The following is an 8,777-nucleotide window of genomic DNA, read 5'->3' on the forward strand; positions in this document are numbered from 1 at the left end:
TGGGCACATACACTAAGACTATGGTCAGATGGCCGTAGATTCTCTCACCCAAGAGAATAGGACCAGTTATAAAAATGACTAATCAGAGTTTGATCCGGGTGTCAGCATGGTGTGATTCGATTCTCTCGGATACGCTTGTGTGAGCCCTAACACAGAGGCTACAGAAGGAAAAACGGTGCAAACATTTTAATGAATATACATTCATTTACATACGAACAAAAAATACTGGACAATCCCTTTAAGTCCTCAGTGTCTCAATTCTTTATACTGAATCCATTGGGGATTTCAATCTCTGCAGTGCATAAAATCAGCAGCAATTCAGCAGTAAAATCTGTGAGATTTAGGTGCTGATTTTGCTGAAGCCATTAGGTAGATGTGACCGTACAGGAAGCACAGGAGTTCACATGCTGAATACTGGAGGGACCTAGTTCTGCTGCAGAGTGGGATTGGTTGTCCCATCGGAGGAGCGATCAGCATCCAATCCATTAAAACCCAATTCGATATCTGGCTTGTACCAGGACAGGACGGTGATCGGTGCCGGACGCTTGTTACTGAGGGGCCATATCACCCATCTGATTTGTGATTTTTCAATATCTCACGGCTACAATGAAGCAGCAGAAAGTCTGGCTCCAGATCCAGCTGCTTGTATCACTGGGATTAACCCCCGAGTAAGAAGCATTCCACTATATTATCAGATTTATCATACAATTCGATCATTTACACCCCAGAAGCTCACAGCGAGTGGCCAGAAAATCATCAAGGGCCTGATTCGTGATTTGCGGGGATTATTTTTTAAGTCCGTTTTCTTTCTTTTTTTTTTCTTGAGGTATTTATTCAATTTTTAGCAACAAATTCTTCAAAATGTTTTAATCTTTTTTTGGTGTTTTTTTAGGGCAAAAAATTGTACTTTCTGTTAAAATGTTGCACACAACTGTTAACATTTGCATAAAAATTTGGCCTATGATAAATTATTCCAGGGGTGACTTTGCCTTTGTGCAAAAAAAAAAAAGCTATTTTTTTTAAGTTGCAATGCAACTAATGAATTAGCCATAAATATATTAATCAGTAAAACCACATCCACAATGGAGAACCAAGAAAAACAGTCGAATAAGTAGCAAATAGACTTCAGAATTGGTGCAATTTAATGGAAGAATTTAGCACAAAACAGCCTAAAAAAATAGGTGCAAATGCAATAAATGAATCGGCCTCAAATGTTCAGTGGCACCAAAAGGATGACATGTGCAGCTTAACCCCGTACCATTTCTGCAGTAACATCTGAAGTGGTGTTTGGCGCAGGTTCACCCAGGAAATGCTACATGGGAAAGTTTCCTAAAAGTTCTACAACTTTCATCAGAGCTCATTTTTGTTTTTGCGCTTTCCTTTTTTCCTCCTGGCGTTTACCATACGAGTTCAGTAATTTTAGATTTTTATTGATCAGACTTTATCTGACGTGGCGATACCAAATATGTCTACTTTTTTTTAAATTGTTATTATTTATTTTTTTATCTGGGAAAAGGAAAGGGTGGGAAGTGATTTAAAATATTTTTTTTTATATTTTTATAATTTTTTACTACTTTTTGCATATTTTTTGTTGTAGTTCCCCTGGGAGAGTTGAACCAGTGAATGCTTGATTGCAGAATATTCTGCAATATTTTATTATTGCAGTATATAATGAAATGAATGATCCCCTATAAAGCTCAGTCAAGATGGCGGCATCAGGGTCCCTCAGTAGGATGTGTTATGTGGCCGAAAATTGTGCAGATGTGAGGGTTTTCCACAATATAATTTTCCTATTGATTATTAATGACCTCATAATTCAATATTTTATCCACAAACTTGTGAAACCATTAACCCCTTACTGTAAAGCAGCAATGAGCACAATGGCCGAGATTAAAGATCACTACAATCTTTGGCTGATTGACTCCCTTAGATGCTGTGGTCAATAGCAACTGTAGCATCTAAGTGTATAGCCAAAAAGAAGAAAAATTCCCATATTACAAAAAAAAAATATCAATCTTTATTAAATTATACATATAAACAAATGAACAACATTATAAAAACAGTTAAATGGAGTCAGACTGCAGAGATGACAAGTAAGTAAGAATAAATGTCTTAGTCCTATGGAATATAACAAAAATATATATAAAAATATATCTGGCTATTGTAGACTGGTATGGAGAAAAAAAACATTCAAACCCCGTTCAGAATATACACTGCTCAAAAAAATAAAGGCAACACTTAAAAAACAGAATATAACTCCGAGTTGTTCAAACTTCTGTGAAATCAAACTGTCCACTTAGGAAGCAACACTGATTGACAATCAATTTCACATGCTGTTGTGCAAATGGAATAGACAATAGATGGAAATTATTGGTAATTATCAAGACACCCTCAATTAAGGAGTGGTTCTGCAGGTGGGGACCACAGACCACATCTTAGTACCAATGCTTTCTGGCTGATGTTTTGGTCACTTTTGAATGTTGGTTGTGCTTTCACACTCGTGGTAGCATGAGATGGACTCTACAACCCACAGAAGTTGCTCAGGTAGTAAAGATCATCCAGGAGGGCACAATAATGTGAGCTGTGGCAAGAAGGTTTGCTGTGTCTGTCAGCGTAGTGTCCAGAGGCTGGAGGCGCTACCAGGAGACAGGCTAGTACACCAGGAGACGTGGAGGGAGCCATAGGAGGGCAATAACCCAGCAGCAGGACCACTACCTCCGCGGAGGAACAGGAGGAGCACTGCCAGAGCCCTGCTAAATGACCTCCAGCAGGCCACAAATGTGCATGTATCTGCACAAACGGTTAAAAACCGACTCCATGAGGGTGGTATGAGGGCCCAACGTCCACAGATGGGGGTTGTGCTCACAGCCCAACACCGTGCAGGACGCTTGGCGTTTGCCACAGAACATCAGGATTGGCAAAGTCGCCACTGGCGCCCTGTGCTCTTCACAGATGAAAGCAGGTTCACACTGAGCACATGTGACAGACGTGACAGAGTCAGGAGACGCCGTGGAGAGTGATCTGCTGCCTGCAACACCCTTCAGCATGACCAGTTTGGCAGTGGGTCAGTAATGGTGTGGGGTGGCATTTCTTTGGAGGGCCGCACAGCCCTCCATGTGCTCGCCAGAGGTAGCCTGACTGCCATTAGGTACCGAGATGAGATCCTCAGACCCCTTGTGAGACCATATGCTGGTGCGGTTGGCCCTGGGTTCCTCCTAATGCAGGACAATGCCAGACCTCATGTGGCTGGAATGTGTCAGCAGTTCCTGCAAGATGAAGGCATTGAAGCTATGGACTGGCCTGTCCGTTCCCCAGACCTGAATCCGATTGAGCACATCTGGGACATCATGTCTCGCTCCATCCACCAACGTCACGTTGCACCACAGACTGTCCAGGAGTTGGCGGATGCTTTAGTCCAGGTCTGGGAGGAGATCCCACAGGAGACCATCCGCAACCTCATCAGGAGCATGCCCAGGCGTTGTAGGGAGGTCATACAGGCACGTGGAGGCCACACACAATACTCAGCCTCATCAGGAGCATGCCCAGGCGTTGTAGGGAGGTCATACAGGCACGTGGAGGCCACACACAATACTCAGCCTCATCAGGAGCATGCCCAGGCGTTGTAGGGAGGTCATACAGGCACGTGGAGGCCACACACAATACTCAGCCTCATCAGGAGCACGCCCAGGCGTTGTAGGGAGGTCATACAGGCACGTGGAGGCCACACACAATACTCAGCCTCATCAGGAGCACGCCCAGGCGTTGTAGGGAGGTCATACAGGCACGTGGAGGCCACACACAATACTCAGCCTCATCAGGAGCATGCCCAGGCGTTGTAGGGAGGTCATACAGGCACGCGGAGGCCACACACAATACTGAGCCTCATCAGGAGCATGCCCAGGCGTTGTAGGGAGGTCATACAGGCACGTGGAGGCCACACACACAATACTGAGCCTCATTTTGACTTGTTTTAAGGACATTACATCAAAGTTGGATCAGCCTGTAGTGTGTTTTTCCACTTTAATTTTGGGGGTGACTCCAAATCCAGGCCTCCATTGGTTAATAAATGTGATTTCCATTGATGATTTTTGTGTGATTTTGTTGTCAGCACATTCAACTTTGCACAGAACAAAGTATTCAATGAGAAGATTTCAATCATTCAGATCTAGGAGGGGGTATTTCAGTGTTCCCTTTATTTTTTTGAGCAGTGTATATGATTACCCTGAACACACAACATACGATCCACCTAGTGATCACTTAAAAAAATCAGAATATAGATGCAGGTCTTATTACAGCAAGGGCCTGTTCACAAAGTAGGTATTAAAGGGAATCTGTCACCCCCCTGGGTGATATCAGACCTCTACTATGGCCATACAGGTGATAGAAAAGTAAATCTATACTTACCTGTATGGCCAATAGCAGTGGTTTGATTGCAGAGAAAAGAGCTTTAATCAATTCTATCTTCCACAGGCTTGGCGTCTGGGGGACACCAAGCAATTCCCGCCTATGTGTTTATTATTCCCCCAAATCCCCACCTCTCTGCTTAATTATCATATCCCCCCCTCCCCTGCTTGTCACAGGGCCCTGTGACAGACCCTGTGATGTGCACTGTGCTCCCTGACTTCCGGGCATGTGCAGAGCGCCGCTCACATAGAGCTCACATAGAGCGCGCTCTGCTTCATTCCGGCCCCGTCTGCCTGTGCTCTGCGCCGCAGGTTTCTATTGCGCAGGCGCTGGAGAGTCACTGTCACTTTCCGGCGCCTGCGCAATAGAAACCTGCGGCGCAGAGCACAGGCAGACGGGGCCGGGATGAAGCAGAGCGCGCTCTATGTGAGCGGCGCTCTGCACATACCCGGAAGTTACGGACAGGGGTAGATTAAGAGTAGCAAGGGCCCCGGGCAGTTTAGAAGACGCGCCCCCCCCCCCCCCACACACCTGATTTATCACGTGACATGTCACATGATCCCCTGTGATAGTTCATGTGAAATTAACTTGGCACAATATTAACTATAATATATTTTTTTAGGCTGTGTGCCCACTATGCGTTTTTTAAGCGTTTCCGCAGCAGAAATTCCGCTACAGAAACGCTTGGTAGAAGGCCTGCCATGTTCCCCAATGATAATCCGCGTGTGCTGTGCACATGCTGCGGAAATTTCCGCTGCGGATTATCATTGCGGAAAAATCCGCAGCACTACCAATTATTTTGCGGAAGCGCGGCGTTTTCGCCGCCATTGACTTGCATTAGAACGCATGGAATCCGCATCACTGCATCTGTACATGCGGATAACATGCGTTTCAATGTGCGGATGGTACCCGAGTTTGGAGAAGAGGAGACTCTCCTCCGGACCCGGGTACCATAGAACCTGTAAAAAAAAGAATAAAATAAAAAATAAATATTATACTTACCTTCTGATGGCCCCCGGTGTCTTTATCCGATGCGTCCTGGCTTGCCGGCAGCTCGCGATGGTCTGAAAAGGACCTGCCGTGACGTCATTTAGTCATGTGACGGGTCACGCGACCGCTGACGTCGGCAGGCCATCAGAAGGTAAGTATATATTTTTTTATTTTTTACCATTCTTTTACGGTCACACTATATAAATCCATGCCGGTTGCCGTTTGCATGGATTTATATAGTGTGACCAAGTTGTCAAGCACTTTCCAAGTGATGCTAAAATCGCTTGGAAAGCGCTTGTCAACCCGCATGAGGAAATGCATGAGAAGAACGCTTCACATCCGCAAGTCCCTGGCAGGAAAAACTCATGTACAATCTGCATGCACAATCCGCATGTACAATCCGCATGTACAATCTGCATGCACAATCCGCATGTACAATCTGCATGCACAATCCGCATGCGTTTTTTCTGCCAGGGAGATGCAGAAACGCTAAAAAAAAATCCGGAACATTTCTGTATCGTGGGCACATAGCCTTACATTAATTGTATGACTCAACATTGAGCACACATAGCCATCAATACACAGCAGGAGGCTGCACATAGCCATCTATACACAGCGGGAGGCCGCACGTAGCCATCTATACACAGCAGGAGGCCACACGGTGCCATCTATACACAGCGGGAGGCCGCATGTAGCCATCTATACACAGCGGGAGGCCGCGCATAGCCATCTATACACAGCAGGAGGCAGCACGCAGCCATCAATACACAGCGGGAGGCCGCACGTAGCCATCTATACACAGCAGGAGGCCGCACGGTGCCATCTATACACAGCAGGAGGCCGCACGGTGCCATCTATACACAGCGGGAGGCCGCACATAGCCATCTATACACAGCGGGAGGCCGCACGTAGCCATCTATACACAGCAGGGGGCCGCACATAGCCATCTATACACAGCAGGAGGCCGCACATAGCCATCTATACACAGCGGGAGGCCGCACATAGCCATCTATACACAGCGGGAGGCTGCACGGTGCCATCTATACACAGCGGGAGGCCGCACGTAGCCATCTATACACAGCGGGAGGCCGCACGTAGCCATCTATACACAGCGGGAGGCCGCACATAGCCATCTATACACAGCGGGAGGCCGCACGTACCCATCTATACACAATGAGAGGCCGCACGTAGCCATCTATACACAGCGGGAGGCCGCACGGCGCCATCTATACTCAGCAGGAGGCCGCACGGCGCCATCTATACACAGCGGGAGGCCGCACGGCGCCCCGCCCCAGAGACAGCAGGAGGCCGCACGGCGCCATCTATACTCAGCAGGAGGCCGCATGTAGCCATCTATACACAGCAGGAGGCCGCACGGCGCCATCTATACTCAGCAGGAGGCCGCACGTAGCCATCTATACACAGCAGGAGGCCGCACGGCGCCATCTATACACAGCATGAGGCCGCACGGCGCCATCTATACACAGCAGGAGGCCGCACGGCGCCATCTATACACAGCAGGAGGCCGCACGGCGCCATCTGTACACAGCAGGAGGCCGCACGGCGCCATCTGTACACAGCAGGAGGCCGCACGGCGCCATCTATACACAGCAGAAGACCGCACGGCACCATCTATACACAGCAGGAGGCCGCACGGCGCCATCTATACACAGCAGGAGGCTGCACGGCGCCATCTATACACAGCAGGAGGCCGCACGCAGTCACGCATGCAGTCACGCACACACACAAACATATACAGATATATACATACACGCATAAACACATTTGAAACACAAAAATACATATAAACAGACATCACACAATGATATCTGCCTGCACACACACACACACACACACAGACTCACCATCCCCCGGCTCCATTCCTCCTGCCTGCTCTGACTTCTCTGTTGCAGCACTGTAGGCCGGGCGCGCACTGCGTGACGTCACAGCTAGGAGACACGGCCGCGCACAGGGCCGTGTCTCCTAGCAGTGACGCGGCCGGGCCAGCACAGGGAAGTTAACTGCTGCAGTGCTGGCCCGGCCGATGAAGAAGTAGCGGCTGTGAGCCGCTGCTGGGGGAGCGGTCCGGGGGCCCCCCCTCCCGCCACTGCTACCGGTATGTGCCGCGGCGGCCCGCACATATAATGAGGGCAATCCGGCATTAGACACCCAGCCTGGAGCCGCGGGCCCCCTGCAGGCTCGGGGCCCTGGGCGGTAGCCCGGATTGCCCTCATTATAATCCGCCTATGGTTACGGAGCACAGTGCACATCACAGGGTCGGGGGAGAATATGATAATTAAGCATACAGGCGGGGTTTGGGAGAATAATAAGCAGATAGGTGGGGATTTCTTGTCGTCCCCCGCACGCCAAGCCTGTACAAAATAGAATTGATTAAAGCGCTTTTCTCTGGAATCAGACCTCTGCTATTGGCCATACAGGTAAGTATAGATTTACTTTTCTATCACCTGTATGGCCATAGTAGAGGTGAGATATCGCCCAGGGGGGTGACAGATTCCCTTTAAATCAAATACAAATGAAAATAACAGGACACTAATATTGCAAATTCTACAGATGTAAGTTACAGAGCATTCCTATCAGTAACGGTAGGTAAGGGGTAGTAGCAAATACAATTCACAGATTGCTGAAGGATAATATTCTAAAAGAACAATCATGGGTATCGCAATGCCAAAGATACAAATACAGGAATTAAGGTGCAAGTGCTATGTACTAATACATTAAGGAGAACCAACCCATGATTGTCAGCAACCTACTGAATCTACAGCATTAGACATAAACAAACATCCAAGGACAACTAAACAGTTTGAGGGTGTACAGGAGGAAATATGAACTGCTTAGTTCTCCTTGGATGTTTATTTATGTCTAATCATAGGAATGCTCTGTAACTTACATCTGTATAATTTGCAATATTAGGCCGGGTCCCACTAGCATATGGCATCGGATGCGATATACTGATGACATTCGGCTCCTGCTCTGCTGAGTGTCAGTGCTCTGATCCTCTCGCTCAGGATCACAGCTCAGCTGCGGAGGGGACGGGGAAATCAATTTCTCCATCTCCTCTGTTGCCGGGAATCACACTGCACTCGGGTGATATCTGAGTGCAGTGCGATGTTTCACACGCACCCATAGGCTTATATGGGTGCATGCGATCCGAATCCGGCATGCAATCGCAGCATGCTGTGATTTTATTTCAGCCCGATCACAAGCCGATCATAGCTGGAAAAAAAAGCCACTGAGCACAGAAACACAGGATTAAATTGGTCCGAATGCAATCTGATTTTTTTATCGGATTGCATCCGTCCGATTTAATCGCATGTGAAAGCGAGCCCTTTGTGTCCTGTTATTTTCATTTGTATTTGATTTAA

Source organism: Phyllobates terribilis, unplaced genomic scaffold, assembly GCF_046119375.1.
Source record: "Phyllobates terribilis strain yellow unplaced genomic scaffold, ASM4611937v1 Scaffold_9__5_contigs__length_417890890, whole genome shotgun sequence".
Taxonomy (NCBI): domain Eukaryota; kingdom Metazoa; phylum Chordata; class Amphibia; order Anura; family Dendrobatidae; genus Phyllobates; species Phyllobates terribilis.